The sequence below is a fragment of the Lipotes vexillifer genome, unplaced genomic scaffold (assembly GCF_000442215.2).
Source record: "Lipotes vexillifer unplaced genomic scaffold, Lipotes_vexillifer_v1.1 scaffold515, whole genome shotgun sequence".
In the NCBI taxonomy this organism is placed as follows: Eukaryota; Metazoa; Chordata; class Mammalia; order Artiodactyla; family Lipotidae; genus Lipotes; species Lipotes vexillifer.
Window position 1 is genome coordinate 1,542,357 of NW_006772017.1, and position 14,305 is coordinate 1,556,661.

General features: G+C 44.8%; 1 protein-coding gene across 1 annotated transcript in view; it reads left to right on the forward strand.

Moving 5' to 3' along the window:
* Positions 1–14,305, forward strand: part of FOXO3 (forkhead box O3) — a 119,710-nt gene that overhangs the window by 71,812 nt on the left and 33,593 nt on the right. The window lies entirely within an intron of this gene.

Consider the following 14,305-nt stretch of genomic DNA (forward strand, 5'->3'; position numbering starts at 1 on the left):
CCTGCTGAAAATATATCACAATAAAAAGAATAATAATGCTATGATTCTATATCAAGAAGTGTTCTTAGACATGTCAGGAACCAAGCTTCAACGGGGCTGAGCGGCGCTTTCCTTTCTATTAGAGACACACGGCCTGACACAGCATTTCACGTTGTGGCGGACATGGCCCCTCATATGGCTGCACAGGGGAGAAGCCCTCATGAGTCAGGAGAGACAGAGGTAGGGGATCGGAGTGAAAGGCGGTCCGCTGTGGCACTGTTTTCTGGAACATGCTGACTTGTTGCCTTCATCAGAAAGTTTGGGCCAAGTCATGGGGGATGAGATAGTTACAATGACTTGAGTGTTCAGAAGCAACAAAGAAAAGGGAGATTTTTTTAAAAAGCATATCTTTTATGTATAATTTAATAACTGGTTCCCTTGATAAGACTTCTCAGTAAAAAAGAAAGCTGGTTCCACTACTGATTGGTTGTCTGAGTGGTAATCTTGTCAGCCTTTCCACACAAGGCAGGATCAAGCTGTGTCACTCCCTTGGCCTGGCAGGCAAGCCCTCAGTTTGGAGAGTGAGAAGATCGATTGTTCTGAGGCCTGGGTTCATGGCCTACTTCCAAAATGTGACCCGCACCTCCATGCCTCCCCACCTGCTTCTGGGAAGGAAGGCTCAGAGATGGGAGCTATCCCTGTGCCCAGGTCTCATTCTGTGTGTGACTTAATATATTTGTAGATGTTGGGGGTAGTGAGTGTGCAGTGTACACACGTAGAATGTTAACTTGGTCTCGAGGGGAATACAGATGTAAGATGTTAATTGCTGTGGTATTTTTGTTCACTAAACCTATGAACAGGAGATCACTTGTTTCCTATGCTCAAGAGAGGAAAGGATAAACCCAACGTGCCGTACAGGTTAAACTTTCTGCTAATAAAGCAAACGCTGTGTTGAGGCTGCATGGAGGTGGGGAAGGGGTGCGTAGTCAGGGGACCAAGCATCTCAGAGACCCTGCTTTGAGGCCCGTGGGCTGGTATCCTGGAGTCTGAGGAAGGAGGTGACGAGAAGACCAGAGCAGCCCTTCACCACACGTCTCGGGGAATAGCCTCCTCTAAATAGAGATGGAGGTCTCTAGTGTGTGTTCTGGAAGTTTGTGAGGATGAACGTAGATGTGAAGGGACCTCCCTTTGGTGTATTCTTGGGGAGAAAGCACAGGAAGCAAAGACCACCAGACTAGCAGCCACCGATGAGATCTGTGTTCCCAGAGAGGACTCACTTTATGTGCCGTACCTGTGCAGGCTTCTTTGCATTCCCTGGAAGAATTTGAGAGGTTATGAGACCCAGGTGGCATGGGCAGCTCTGCAACTTCCTCCCAGTCAGACCCAGCGACCTGCCTCTGTTTAAATCCCAGCTGTTCCAAACGAACAGCCCTGTGGATGGATCTGAAGGTCTAATGCGCAGGCATGGATGGGGGAGAGGTGTAGACTTCTGCAGAGTGAGGGGTCCCCTAGTGCTGGGCAGTGTTCTGCTACACTGCCTTTGTCCTTTATTTTAGCTTCCAACTTTGTTGTCCTTTAATAAAGTTTTCCTCAAAGCTGGCAAAAAATAAAATAAAATAAATTGCAGTATTAAAAGAACATACATATAATTGAGAGGTTATTTTGTGTTACCTATTTTTGTCTGCTGTAACTGTTTGGCCAGTAGTTTAGCACCACTTGGGAAAAAAGTATATTTAAGTTTGATGAGTCCGTGTGAGCATGCGAATCAGTAGCTTCCTGAGGTGCTGCTGGGTCCAGTGGCAACATCTAGAACACAGTTAGAAAGCCAGAAGCCGCCTAGCATGAGGCAGAGGGCTTTGTCTTAGAGTCCTGCTCCTCTTGTACCTTGTTATGGATTTTAAAGTGTCTAAATCCAGCTGTTGGTTCTCTTCCAGAATAGTGGGGGCCATAACAGAATGGTGTAATTCGCCTCTGAGTGTTTTCAGGGATGTATAAAAGTGGTATTAGATGAGTTAAGCCTGTATGGGTTTACTATACATATCAGACTCTCGATAAAGTTGGAAATAGTTCCTTTTCCTGGAGGTGCGGTTCTCTAAGGCTGCCTTTCCACCAAGACTTTGCTAGCGCCGCTCTTTCTTTCCCGCTGAGTTTTTCTGTGAAAGTCGCCAGTGTGTCCTGTCCCCTAGTCCTGGTCTTTTCCGCCTCCTCTTCAGTAACTCTTTGGTCGTCCGCTCCTTAGCTAATATCATCCCTGTTAAAAAATATTTTTTCCTCACTTCAGTTGAATGATTATAATGTCCAAGTTTTCTGACATATTTCCAAAGGTAGGCACTTATCAAAAACATTCTGAAATTCTCGTGCGTTCATAAAAATTTAATTTGTTAAGCAAATATACGTCCAATGCCAAGTCAGTAAAACAGGACAGAAAATTATGTTTTCAAATTTGTAAAACAAATATACTTAGAATAAAACAATGAAAATAAAATACGTCAAACTGTCAGCAATGGTTATAAGTTAGCGTGGTTGGACTATGAGTAACCTACTTCCCCTGTTTTCTGCATGTTCAGGAATCTCGTCATTTGTGTGCTTATATTTGCCACCAGTCCATCTGGCATTTTCCCGTGTGTGGGACAGTGGAGTGTAAGAGCAGTCTTTTTCAGAAAAAATGCAGTCCCAGGAGACCCCAGGGCTCCTCAGAGGGGCTGCAGGCCCGGAGAGAAGGTCGGGGTTGTGGGTAGGTCCTCCGGGTCTTCTAGCCCCACTTTATCCAGAGGGTTGTCACTTGGATTTGCTCTGTGAATCAAGGTTTGCCTAAGGTTTCATTTGGGGAAAGGATTCTGCTGCTGAGCATAAGGTTTGAAAACCACTGCTGTAGACAGAAGAGCAAACCCTGGCATCGGAGCCCAGAACCCTGGGTGTGGGCCCTGGCCAGCTCTAACCAGCAGCGGGTGGCCTTGTGTGTCCCTTCAGTTCTCTTCACTCTGGTGTTCCCATCTCTGAGTTGAGGCGTTAGGGTGAGGTGGTGTCTGGAAGTCCCTTACGGCTCTGGCACCTTGGAACATTCCACGCAGGTGATGTAAAAAAGGAAAAGGGAGGGCTTCCCTGGCAGCGCAGTGGTTGAGAGTCCTCCTGCCGATGCAGGGGACATGGGTTCGTTCCCCGGTCTGGGAAGATCCCACATGCCGCGGAGCGGCTGGGCCCGTGAGCCATGGCCGCTGAGCCTGCGCGTCCGGAGCCTGTGCTCCGCACGGGAGAGGCCACAACAGTGAGAGGCCCGCATACGGCAAAAAAAAAAAAAAGGAAAAGGGAAAAAAGAGAGCCGTTCCCAGCCTCCTCCTGCTGCCCACACCTGGAGGACCAGAGACCCCTTTAGTAAGCGCCACGTTTGGGCGTTTGGGTTTTAGCTTGTGATTTGTTTTCTAATAGGAGTGTGTGGCTAAGACGAGGGACAAGAGGAGCCAGCGCAGTGATGTGCGTTGCTGTTTTTAGATTAGAGGTCTGGGCTCTTTAGAGAAAGTGAATGGTGATTACTCTCAGCTTAAAGTTATTCCAAATTGACAGTAGGAAAAAGGCCAGAAACATGCACCTTGTCCTGGCTGACTGGTCTGGGGTGTTCATTTTCAGAATTCCTTCCTGCTGCTATGTCCATACTATCCAGATGGTCTCAGATGGGTGTGAGGAAGCTGCACTCCCTCTGACATGTGGGCTGTGACAGGAGACCTTTCACATTAATGGACCAAGAGGAAAGGTCACCTCAGGATCTGTCCTTTCTTGCTGGAGAGGCCTGGAGCCCTGGCACCAGTTTGCTCCTCTGACCTGAAGATAGGGCGCCCTCCTTCAGACCACCTCTCACAGCCACTTCAGGTGAGGCCCAGACCCTGCTTCCTTTCGCCGGCAAGGCATAATCTCTTCACCAGGAGCCCTCTGGGGAAGGAATAAGGACCTCCATTGGTGGCTACGCTACTTATGCATTAGCTTTTTGACTTTTGGCAAAGCTTTCATCTCCATGTACGTAAAGTATATGGTGTTGTAAATAAAATCTAAAGTTCAGCTTGTTGGTCAGAAGTGCATTGGACTGAAATGTGAGAAAGCCAGGTGAGGCTGCCTTGTTTCTTACTGTGCTGTGCTCAGAAAGCATTCCCTGGGACAGAAAACCCTGCTTAAGCGTGGGTGCAGCGACCCCCGGTGACAGCAATGACAGGGGTCCTTCAGAAAGGAGCAAGTGAACCTGGACCCTGTTTCACGCAGGTTTGGGTTTGCTCCCAGGATAATTAACACTCCCTCCTATCCCTATCCCGTCCCCCCAGAAATCCACCTACTGCAATTTCCTAGGCACCGTTTTAAAAAATTTAATTTGAATAAATTAAGTATGGACTAACTCCCCGAAAAGTACAATGAATTTTAAGAGGACAAAACTTGGATCATCAATACATTGTGGTCTCCGTCCTATAGCACAGAATTTTACTGTAGATTTTACTTTCTAAATATTGCTCGAACACCACACTGCATTCATCAAACCATTGTCAGTCACTCTGAGGTACCAGGAAGAGTAGAAAACTCACTTCTTGGCTCTCGGAGTTTACAATCTACTCGAAGAGGCAGCAGCAAACAAAACCATAGTTCAAAACTGGAAAGCACTGAGTATAAGATAGTTGTACTTTGAAGTATGGAGTATCTGTCCTTGCAGGCCCACAGCAGTTATCCGAATGGGGTGCAGCCAGCCTTGCTGTGGGCAGTGAGCTTGGAGCTGGAATTTGAAGGAAGGATGAGTGTGAGGGGGCGGCGAGGCAGTGCTCCTGGAGAGATTTGTGGAAGGAAGCAAGTAGATTGCTTTCATTGGAGGAGGAAGGTAGAGGTGAGGTTATGTGTTAATAAAAAAGGTTGAGGGTTTGAAAGCATGTGCACCACAGCTGAAAAGCTTAGCTGCACCACAGTAGACATTATGGTCATCTTTGGCAGGAGGATTTTTCAGGTGCCATAATTTGGGCAGCAATACATATAGGCTGAACTGAAACGGAGATACCCCTTAGCCCTCAGGTTGGCCATGTGCTTCCCCATGTAGGCCTCTTATGTTAGATCACCAAGTGCTTTAACAGCAACACACTGTACTTTTATGCACCTTCAGCACATATTAAATAAATTCACAAAGATATGCTTCATCAGTAACAAAAAGACAGAATTTCATGTGGATGTAGTTCCGTTTATCCTGGTGTTTAATTTTTTTCTATCATTTCCAGCTGTGTGAACTTCTTAGCATCCACTGTGTAGCCTGTTTAAGATATTTAATCAATTTGAGTTTTTTGATCCTTCACAATTTCATATGTACAATTAGTAGATATGAAATTAGTTATTAATCATACAGCTCATGAATGCCTTCCAGACTTCCTTCCTGTTTACTGCCCTGAATGATTTTACTCTTATGTGTTTGGTTTTTCTAGAGTTGATGGATCCCATTCATTCATAAAAGTTCATCCAACAAATATCTATTTGGCCCTACTATGTGCTGAGCGCTGCTCTACGTACTGAGCTCCCAGTTGTTACTGATTAGAAACAAAACTCAGTATTTCAGTGTGATAGGATTGTTGTAGCTCATGTTGGTTTCCTTATGATGCCTTTGAATTTAAGCTATTGATTTATTTTGAAATATTTCATCAATAGCAAAAAACAAGCAGTCTTACTAATACTATTAAAACATTTCTGAAAATGCTTTCAAAAGTAATCAATTTTGGTAAATTCGTCACATTGAGTGTTGGTGGCTTGGTCTGCTTCTCCCACCCAAGGCCCTAAAGAACCAGAACCTCCACGAATCCACTAAGCAGTTTGGACACAACTGGGTTAGCTGATCTCTGAAGTCCCTTCCCATTCTAAAATTCCATCTCAACTCCTTTGTGCCATTTTTCTCCTGTATTTAATAGGATAGGAATAACATTTAACTTACCAAGTAGACAGAGTTGTGATGACTACTTGATACAGACGTAAGGTGTCATTCCCCCTAATCCATTTTTGGGTCTTTTCCTCCGTATAGTGGCTTGGTTGCCCCCATAGCGGCAGGATGGGACCTGAGGACTGGGGAGTGCAGAAGCAGCCATGGAAACGTGAGGATGTGGGGTGGAGGACATGCTCAGGTGTGCTGTGTGTGGTGGGTCTAGAGCTGTCCCCAAAAAGACAGAACAAGTAGTACCCTACAACCAAAATCCCTCATGTGCTTTGCTTGTAAAGGATAAACTTTTCATTATACCTTGAATACAGATGCCATTCCCTGTATTAAGACCTGTCTAGGGCTTCCCTGGTGATGCAGTGGATAAGAATCCGCCTGCCAATGCAGGGGACACGGGTTCGATCCCTGGTCCAGGAAGATCCCACATGCCATGGAACAACTAAGCCCACACACCACAACTACTGAGCCTGTGCTCTAGAGACCGGGAGCCACAACTACTGAGCCCGCGGGCCTAGAGCCCGTGCTCTGCAACAAGAGAAGCCACCGCAATGAGAAGCCCACGCACCGCAACGAAGAGTAGCCCCCGCTCGCCCCAACTAGAGAAAGCCTGCGCGCAGCAACGAAGACCCAATGCAGCCAAAAAAAAAAAGACCTGTCTATACAAGCAGGCCAACTGGAAGAGCCTCCTGCATGCTTATGTTCTGCATTCTGCATGGAATTTGGGGAGAAGAATGCAAGAGTATATGAAACTTGAAATAAAAAGCCTTAATAATTCAGACCTTGAGAGCAGTACCCAAACTCAATAATGAATAATACAGGTCATTGAAGTTTTAAGAAATACATTTAAGAGGGCTTATTGACAAGAGGCCCTGCTTATTATAAATACAACATCAATTTGGGGAAAACGTCAGGATAGCGTGCAGGATGTTCACATTCATATAAACAAATATAGAAAATAATAGCAAAATCTATAAAGGTTGTGTCTGGAGGGCCGATTATGAGATTTTTTTCTCTGCTTCACACTTTTCTAATCTTCTTAGTTTTTTAGAAGAAGCATATATGACTTTGGTAATCAGAGAAAAGTTGAAGACACAACAAAAAGGCTCAGCAGCTTTTACCCAATTCAAGGCTAGCAAATAACCAAGATCTTGGAAAATTAGAATAATTTGCATATGGCAGGAGTTGCAGTCTAAGTTACGTTAGTCCTTTCGCTGAGACTAGAATTTTAACTCTTAACTTGCCTTGTTTTAGACAGTTGCTGCAAGAGTCACAGGTAGGATTATCTGATCCCTGCCTGAGTAGCAGGACGTCCAGTTACTGGTCCCACGGCTCATTCATTCCAACTAATGCAACTTCAGTCTTCGTTATTGATGCAGGCTGTTTTTAGTCCTTTGCATACAGGTGGAGCTCATTTGTAAGACTCCAGAACATAATGCATGTTTCACATGCATGATCCAATAAGTGCATCTAAACTTCCTAACTAAAGAATTTCTACACGTTCTTCACTTCCTAATCTAGAGACTGACTCATACAATGTTAAACAGGCTTCTAGACTCTAGTTTCCCCCCTTTGGTAATCTCTACGAAAACTTTAGGAGGAATTTTATTTCACCTCGGTTCTTGTGTAGTGCTATTCCACAGAGGATGACTTCATTTTTCTTTCATTCTTGTCATTTTACTGTGTAAACAACAAGTACCTTCTTTATCCAGGGCCAGCTTGAAGTTTTCACTTAGTCTACATTAAACTGTCTGAGGGCAGAAAGGACCAGGAAGGGGCAAGGGGACAGGAAGGCTTGGGGAGGCCACCCAAGGACCCTAACTTACTTAAATTACTGTTTTTGACCATTTAGGTCGCCTCAGAAGTAGCACGCACCCTCCCAAGTACCTAAAAATGGTGCTAGGTGGAGGTAAAGGCAGTGGGAATGCCAGGTCCTGAAAACAAGATGAGCAGACCTCAGAAGAAATCCACGGCTGCTCTATTTTGCTTATGTCCGTATGTTTATTTTCCTGGTTATGGATTGAAAGGGCCGCTCAACAGCGGTCCAACAGTTTCTCCTCGTTGCTCAACTTTCCTTTCTGGCTAAACTGTAGGGGAGAGGATACATCCAGTGTGCTCTGCTTTGCTTTGCCCCTGCCCAGCCTGTGGCGGTGGGGCCCGTTAATGGAAAGCGTGTGGTCCAGAGCTGAGGTGCTGAGTTACGGTGTGGAGCAGGGACAGTAAGGCCTGACTTGAGCATGGACTCCAGCTCTGTTTGCCCCTCAGGGCGTCTCCAAGTGGAAATACTTGCCAGGGGTCTCACGGATGAATAGTGGAAAAGCAAGTGGGAAATTGCAAAGTGCTTAGTCTGGGATATAGTCATTATTGACTTAGATAGTCATTATTTTCCCAAGGTGGAAGGATGGTCCTGTGGCCACTGTACCCAGTAGAGCCTGCCCAGCCGTGTCCTCTGCTGGGAAAGGCCTGCATGAGACTCAAGGGCCAGGACATTGCCAGCCTCTGCCCACAGGCCCTGGGTCTTGTTCCCTTTCACCCCTTCGAGGCATAGTGTTTGGACTCGAGCCAGACCCCTTGAGATCTGATCTTGGACCCTCCATGCACAGCAAGCAGTCTTGAGCAGATTTCCTCAGGCTTCAGTCTTCTCATTTGCAAAATGGGGGATAATATGGCCGCCATTGTTAGAACAGTGCTTAGTACATAATGAGCACTCAGTAAATGTTACCTCTTTAATTATGATTATGACTTGTGATTGTGATTTATTATCTATTATCCCTTGCTGGCATCTTCCCTAGCTTCTTCCCCTAGCACTCCCAGTACAGCTGTTACCAAGGCCACCAGGGATACCTCTTTCTTGCCAACATGGACAGTCTTCACCTCCTCCTCTTTCTGCACCTTTCAGCGGTGCCTGCTGTCTCCTTCTGGAAGATTCTCACAGTCATGACCACCACACTCCCTCCTGTCTGGTGGCTCCTGTCCATTTGGGTCCTCATTCTCTGCTTGACCTCACGTTGCATGACTTCAGGGAGAACATCTCAGATTCTTTCTTTCTTTTTCTCTCTAGTTAAGCGCATCCACCCTGATGACTTTCACTGTTTGGTTGCTCATCCTCCAGTTCATAGGTCTTTCTTGACTTTTCAGTCTAAATCTTAGGTCCATCCAACCTACCCCATTATTTTCTCTCATGGTACCCTGTTGCTTTCCTTCAGAGCACTTTTCACAGTTTGTAATTATGTATGTATTTGTTTTAATTACTGTCTATCCCTTGTCTCCCCCTCACCCCACAAAATTGTAAAATCCATGAATGAGACCAGGGACTGTCTTGTTCACCTGGTACATGGAAGGACCTCGGTAAATACCTGTTTGAATGACTGTGTGTTATGTGAGGCCCCTCTATTTCTTCCTCCACTGCTCCAGCCCTGACAATTCAGATGAGGCTGGTGGGAGAGGCTGCCCCTTTGTTGTTATTCCTTCCACTCCCTGCCATCCTAGATCCGCCCTCTGTGTCAGGGGGAGTCTTACGGGATTGTGCCATTTCCCTTTTACCTCTAGCCACGGTCATCTTCAAGTGACAGCATCCTCAAAGTTAACCGTCAGAAGACTAACATCAGCACCAGTGGCTAGTGCTGGGGAAGCCATCAGGATGGGATGTCTTGGGGGGTTTGCGCAAATCCCTAAGCCAAAGGAAATTGAGACGGTGTAGGACATTCATACCTCAGGACAAAATGTTAGTAAACTAAAATCACTTTCCAAAACAGCTGTTAGTCCATTAAACATTTATTGTGATTTGGAGGGGTTTTCTTCCCTTTTAAAATCACGGTGGTTGCAGTTTAATGACAAAGAGTGCCCAGCCCTGTGCTAGGAGTTTCAAGGGAGACACCAGAGAAGTTGGTGGTCCTGGCCCAATGGCCTTGCCCTCTAGTAGGATATTGATGCCACAAACCGCCCTTCCAGAGCCAAGACTTCATGAGTTTGTTTATGAAGTGCCAGGAATGAACTCAATAGCATATCACGAAGAGGTTAAAAGATGTTGAAAGGGACAGTTTAAACTCTGAAATAACCCTTTACATCCCACACAGGCTTGGAGAGTAACTGTGTAGTATTTATCAGTGAAATGTATGTAAGATGTCAGTTACTAAGTAAGCTCCTTTCCTCTGAGTAAATCACCCATCTTTTCTCCTCCTGGGGATGGCTCCCTTTTCACCAACAGTCAAAGGCTACCAACCATAGTGCATACCTAACTGGGAATATTCAAGACTCTTTCTCCAGCATGTTTTTTCTCACATATTGGTGAAATTAGGCAGCATAATTAAACATTTGTAATGCTATCCTGTCTATTAGGCCTTCATAGATGCAATTTTTAATATCCAGCCTTTAGACATGAAAAATTGAGACAGTCATGTGGTATCTTAATGCAGTAAAGTTTCTATTCTTGTGTAGCATTCATTATTCAGAATATTGGAATAGCTTTGTGACAGATTTCTTCATTTACTCATTCCCTGATTTTTGAAAATTCATTTTAACGATAACTGACCACAGTTTGGTTCAGTGGGAATAGAGAGTTGTTGTTGTTTTTTTTAATACTCGTACTGGATGCTATCCCACACTGTCCAGATATGAGACTGTTGGTTTTTTATTAGATAGCATTTTTACTCTTTGGATTTAATGCTCTGGGCTTAAGTGGAGATTGGTATATCACTATGTCTGCCTTACTTTCCACTCATTTTGTGTTGCTCCAAAGTCAGGAGAGCAAGCCTTTGTCCAAGTTAGAACATTTTGGCATGTTGTAGATATTCTTTGCTTACTGGCTGTTGATGTTATTTCTGATAGGTTTGTAAAAATCATTGCTAAGGTGTGGCCCTGCATAACTCCCACGATTGGTAGAAATAGCTTTATATATCACTGTGAAAGTAATTACTAGAAGCTAAGACCATATGTCTCTCTGAGCCATAATTCTCACAATTCATTTTTATGTCTTGAAACTGCAAAAGTGCTCTTTCTCTTGAAATACAGGTGTATCCAAAACAAGAAGCGTTAAGAGCCTCACCATAATACAGCCTCCTCACGTGCAAATGTGCTGAGTTCCTCTCCTTAGTGGCCTCCTTATCAGAACTTCTAAAACTTTAGAAGAGGCCGTGAGGTTTACTGTTTGCTCTGCCAACCTTGTACCACTGAAGGATGACAGTGTCCAGCATGTACACAATCATTCATTGAAAAGCACTTTCAAAGTGCCTGATGACACGTCCATCAAGGTGGATGGGAGACAGGCACAGAATGGCCTTTCTTGCTAGGTATTTCTATTGCATTGTTTACCTGATGTGATTAGAAACCTCTCATTACCATTATTAATAACTGTAATTTTGTAATCAGCTTTTTTGTTATCAATCTAATATATGCAAAAGTTGAGGGAGAGAGAGAATGTGTGTGTGTAGAAGGGTGTATCAGTAAGATTAATTCTTAAAAATAGAGTTTCTGGGTCTATCAGTTAGGATTAGGTTTGCCTATGTATAACAGGAAACCCAAAATTAATATTGAACTATTTTCATGTGAAAGAAGTCTAGGGGTGATATGCTCACTCTAAGAACTGACTGACGATCAGTCTCCTCTTATATCCTGTCCCACCTTAGCAGGTGGTTTTCATCCTCAAGGTTCCCCCTATGGTCGGTCCATCTAGATGTAGGCCAACAGGAAGAAGAAAGGCAGAACAAAAAGGTCTCTCATCTGAGGCAGCTGCTTTTAATCTTGCTGGAAGTTCCACGGAACTCCCACTTCCATATCGTCGCCCAGAACTAAGCCACACGACCACATCTAACTTCAAGGAAGGCTGGAGGATTTCGTCTCTTTTTTTCTGGGCAGCCATGTGCTTAGCTAAAAGTCAGTGTTCTGTGGTAAGGAAGAACAGGAGAATGGAGTGGTCTATTCTACTAAGTCAAAGGTTATTTACATTTTTAATATCAATAGATACTGATTTTTTAAGTTTTTATCCACTTAATACTGTTGCCAATCAGTCCAAAGGTTTATTTTCCGAGTTACCAAAAAAAAAAAAAAAAAATCCATGAATCTTAATTAAAAACAAAATGTTCTCTCCTACTATATTTGAATTGTGCAGTTCACTTGATGCATGAGTATGATTTCTAATAAAATGAATAATCTCCACGTTTTGAATTTCTAAGTGCTTCTGAAGTTTACGGCAGATGTCTTAACTTTATTTAAGGGCTTCCCTGGTGGCGCAGTGGTTGAGAGTCCGCCTGCCGATGCAGGGGACACGGGTTCGTGCCCCGGTCTGGGAAGATCCCACAGGCCGCGGAGCGGCTGGGCCCGTGAGCCATGGCTGCTGAGCCTGCGTGTCCGGAGCCTGTGCTCCGCAACGGGAGAGGCCACAACAGTGAGAGGCCCGCGTACCGGAAAAAAACAAAAAAACAAAAAAAAACAACTTTATTTAAATCTGATACTTTATTTACTGTGATTTTCAATGCTAAAGGTAGACGTCCTTGGAGATGGAGAACCTGGGAAAAGAGGCTCTACCTCTGTAATGCTGGACTTCCTGGATTGTTTTACAGATGCTAACCTTACTCAGCATGGTTTACTTCAAAAGAGAAAATAAAGGGGGAATTCATTTATCCTTTCAAGAAGATGTATTGACAGTCTTCCATGTGTCAGGATAGAAAAAGGGACGTAGTTGTGCTTTCTTTTGCTATTTAACGCTTCCCAGTTTTTCGTCTATTAAAAACTTATGTAACGTCTTCATATTTTTATGCACCTTTTCCCCCCAAGAAATATTTTAATAATTATCACCAAACATAGTGCCACACGAGAGAGAGCTGTCAGGAGGTATGACAGAAAAGCTATAGGACTTTTTAAATGTCCGAGCGGGGGCTTCCCTGGTGGCGCAGTGGTTGAGAGTACGCCTGCCGATGCAGGGGACGCGGGTTCATGCCCCGGTCTGGGAAGATCCCACATGCCGTGGAGCGGCTGGGCCCGTGGGCCATGGCCGCTGAGCCTGCGCGTCCAGAGCCTGTGCTCCGCAACGGGAGAGGCCACAACAGTGAGAGGCCCGCGTACCGCAAAAAAAAAAAAAAAATGTCCGAGTGGTATCTAAATCTTAAACCGTTATTTTTAAAAATATGTTTAGACCTCCTATATGGATTTAGAGAGACCAAATAAAACCTATTTCCTATGGTAAGAATACTGTAGCTTAAATTGGTGTTTTTAAAATGGTGGTTTTTGCCATATTCTTTGGGCAGCTAAAAGCACTAAAAATTGATTACTTGCAAGTTGTTGCTAATAGTTCCTTATTTGTGTAGCCCTTGCTGGTGCCCAGGTTGGGGGCCCGGTATAATGTTAGTATCTGGAGTGTCTGTGTGGGAACCTGCTGCCCAAGTGAAGTGAGTTGACTCCAGTTTACTCCTGGGTGTCACATTCTTTCCACATAGGTCCACAGATAGCATCAGAGCAAATTAACATAATTTTCTGATTGATGTAAAGAGAACCAAAGAAAGCTTGTTGTGTTTGGTAGCCAAACTACTACACAGTGTGAGCAGAGTAGAACTGCTGGCCCACTTTATAGCACTCTAACTGATAAGTATTTCTCAAAGGGCACATTATTTGGCCGGGTGGCAACAATCCACCCGGCACTGGACGTGTAGGTGCATGTGGACACTATAGTAAATATACGCCTCCTTTTGCCAAGAGTGGAAGTAGGTTATCCAAGAGGAAAGGGAAGGGAAAAGAAAATACCAATTTCGTATGTCCCAGAACATGTCTGGCTTAAATCAGTAGCTGAAAACTGTAGAGCATGAAATCGTGTAAGGTTTTTATATTTCGCAGTAGAGGCTCCTGGTTCATAGTTAACAAGCTAGAAAACTAACTCTCTTTTGAAAACTTGGAGTGTATAAACGTGTGTGTGCGTGTGCTTGCTCTTGGTTCATGGGAACTGCCTAGTCCGTCTTCCTTTCCACAGGTCTGAAGCTGCTAAATACTGTCTGAAGGATGAAGAAAATGCATGTGGGAGAGCTAGCATGGAAGGAGGAGGGAACCCTGGGCTTCTGCCTATGTGACAGGTGGCAACAACCGTCACTGGGGCAAGGAGAAAGACCTTGAAGGCATTTCCATCAGGATTAGATTTGGGGCAGCCCATAGGCAAGTCAAGGGGACGAGGGAGAAATTCTTCCCTCTGAGAATGGCCCAGGGCTCCCTGATGGAGATCGGGCCCCTGCAGAAACTCAGCAAACGTTCCCCGGAGGACATAAATGTGGTTTGCTCTTGCGTTTGGTAGAGGAGGAGGGCAGAAGCGACAAAGCCAAACCTGCGGCTCGCTCCGCTCTGCTCTTACAAGCAAACCGCAGTGTCGAGCAACCACTGGAAAAGATGGTGACGGACGCAGACAAAACACTG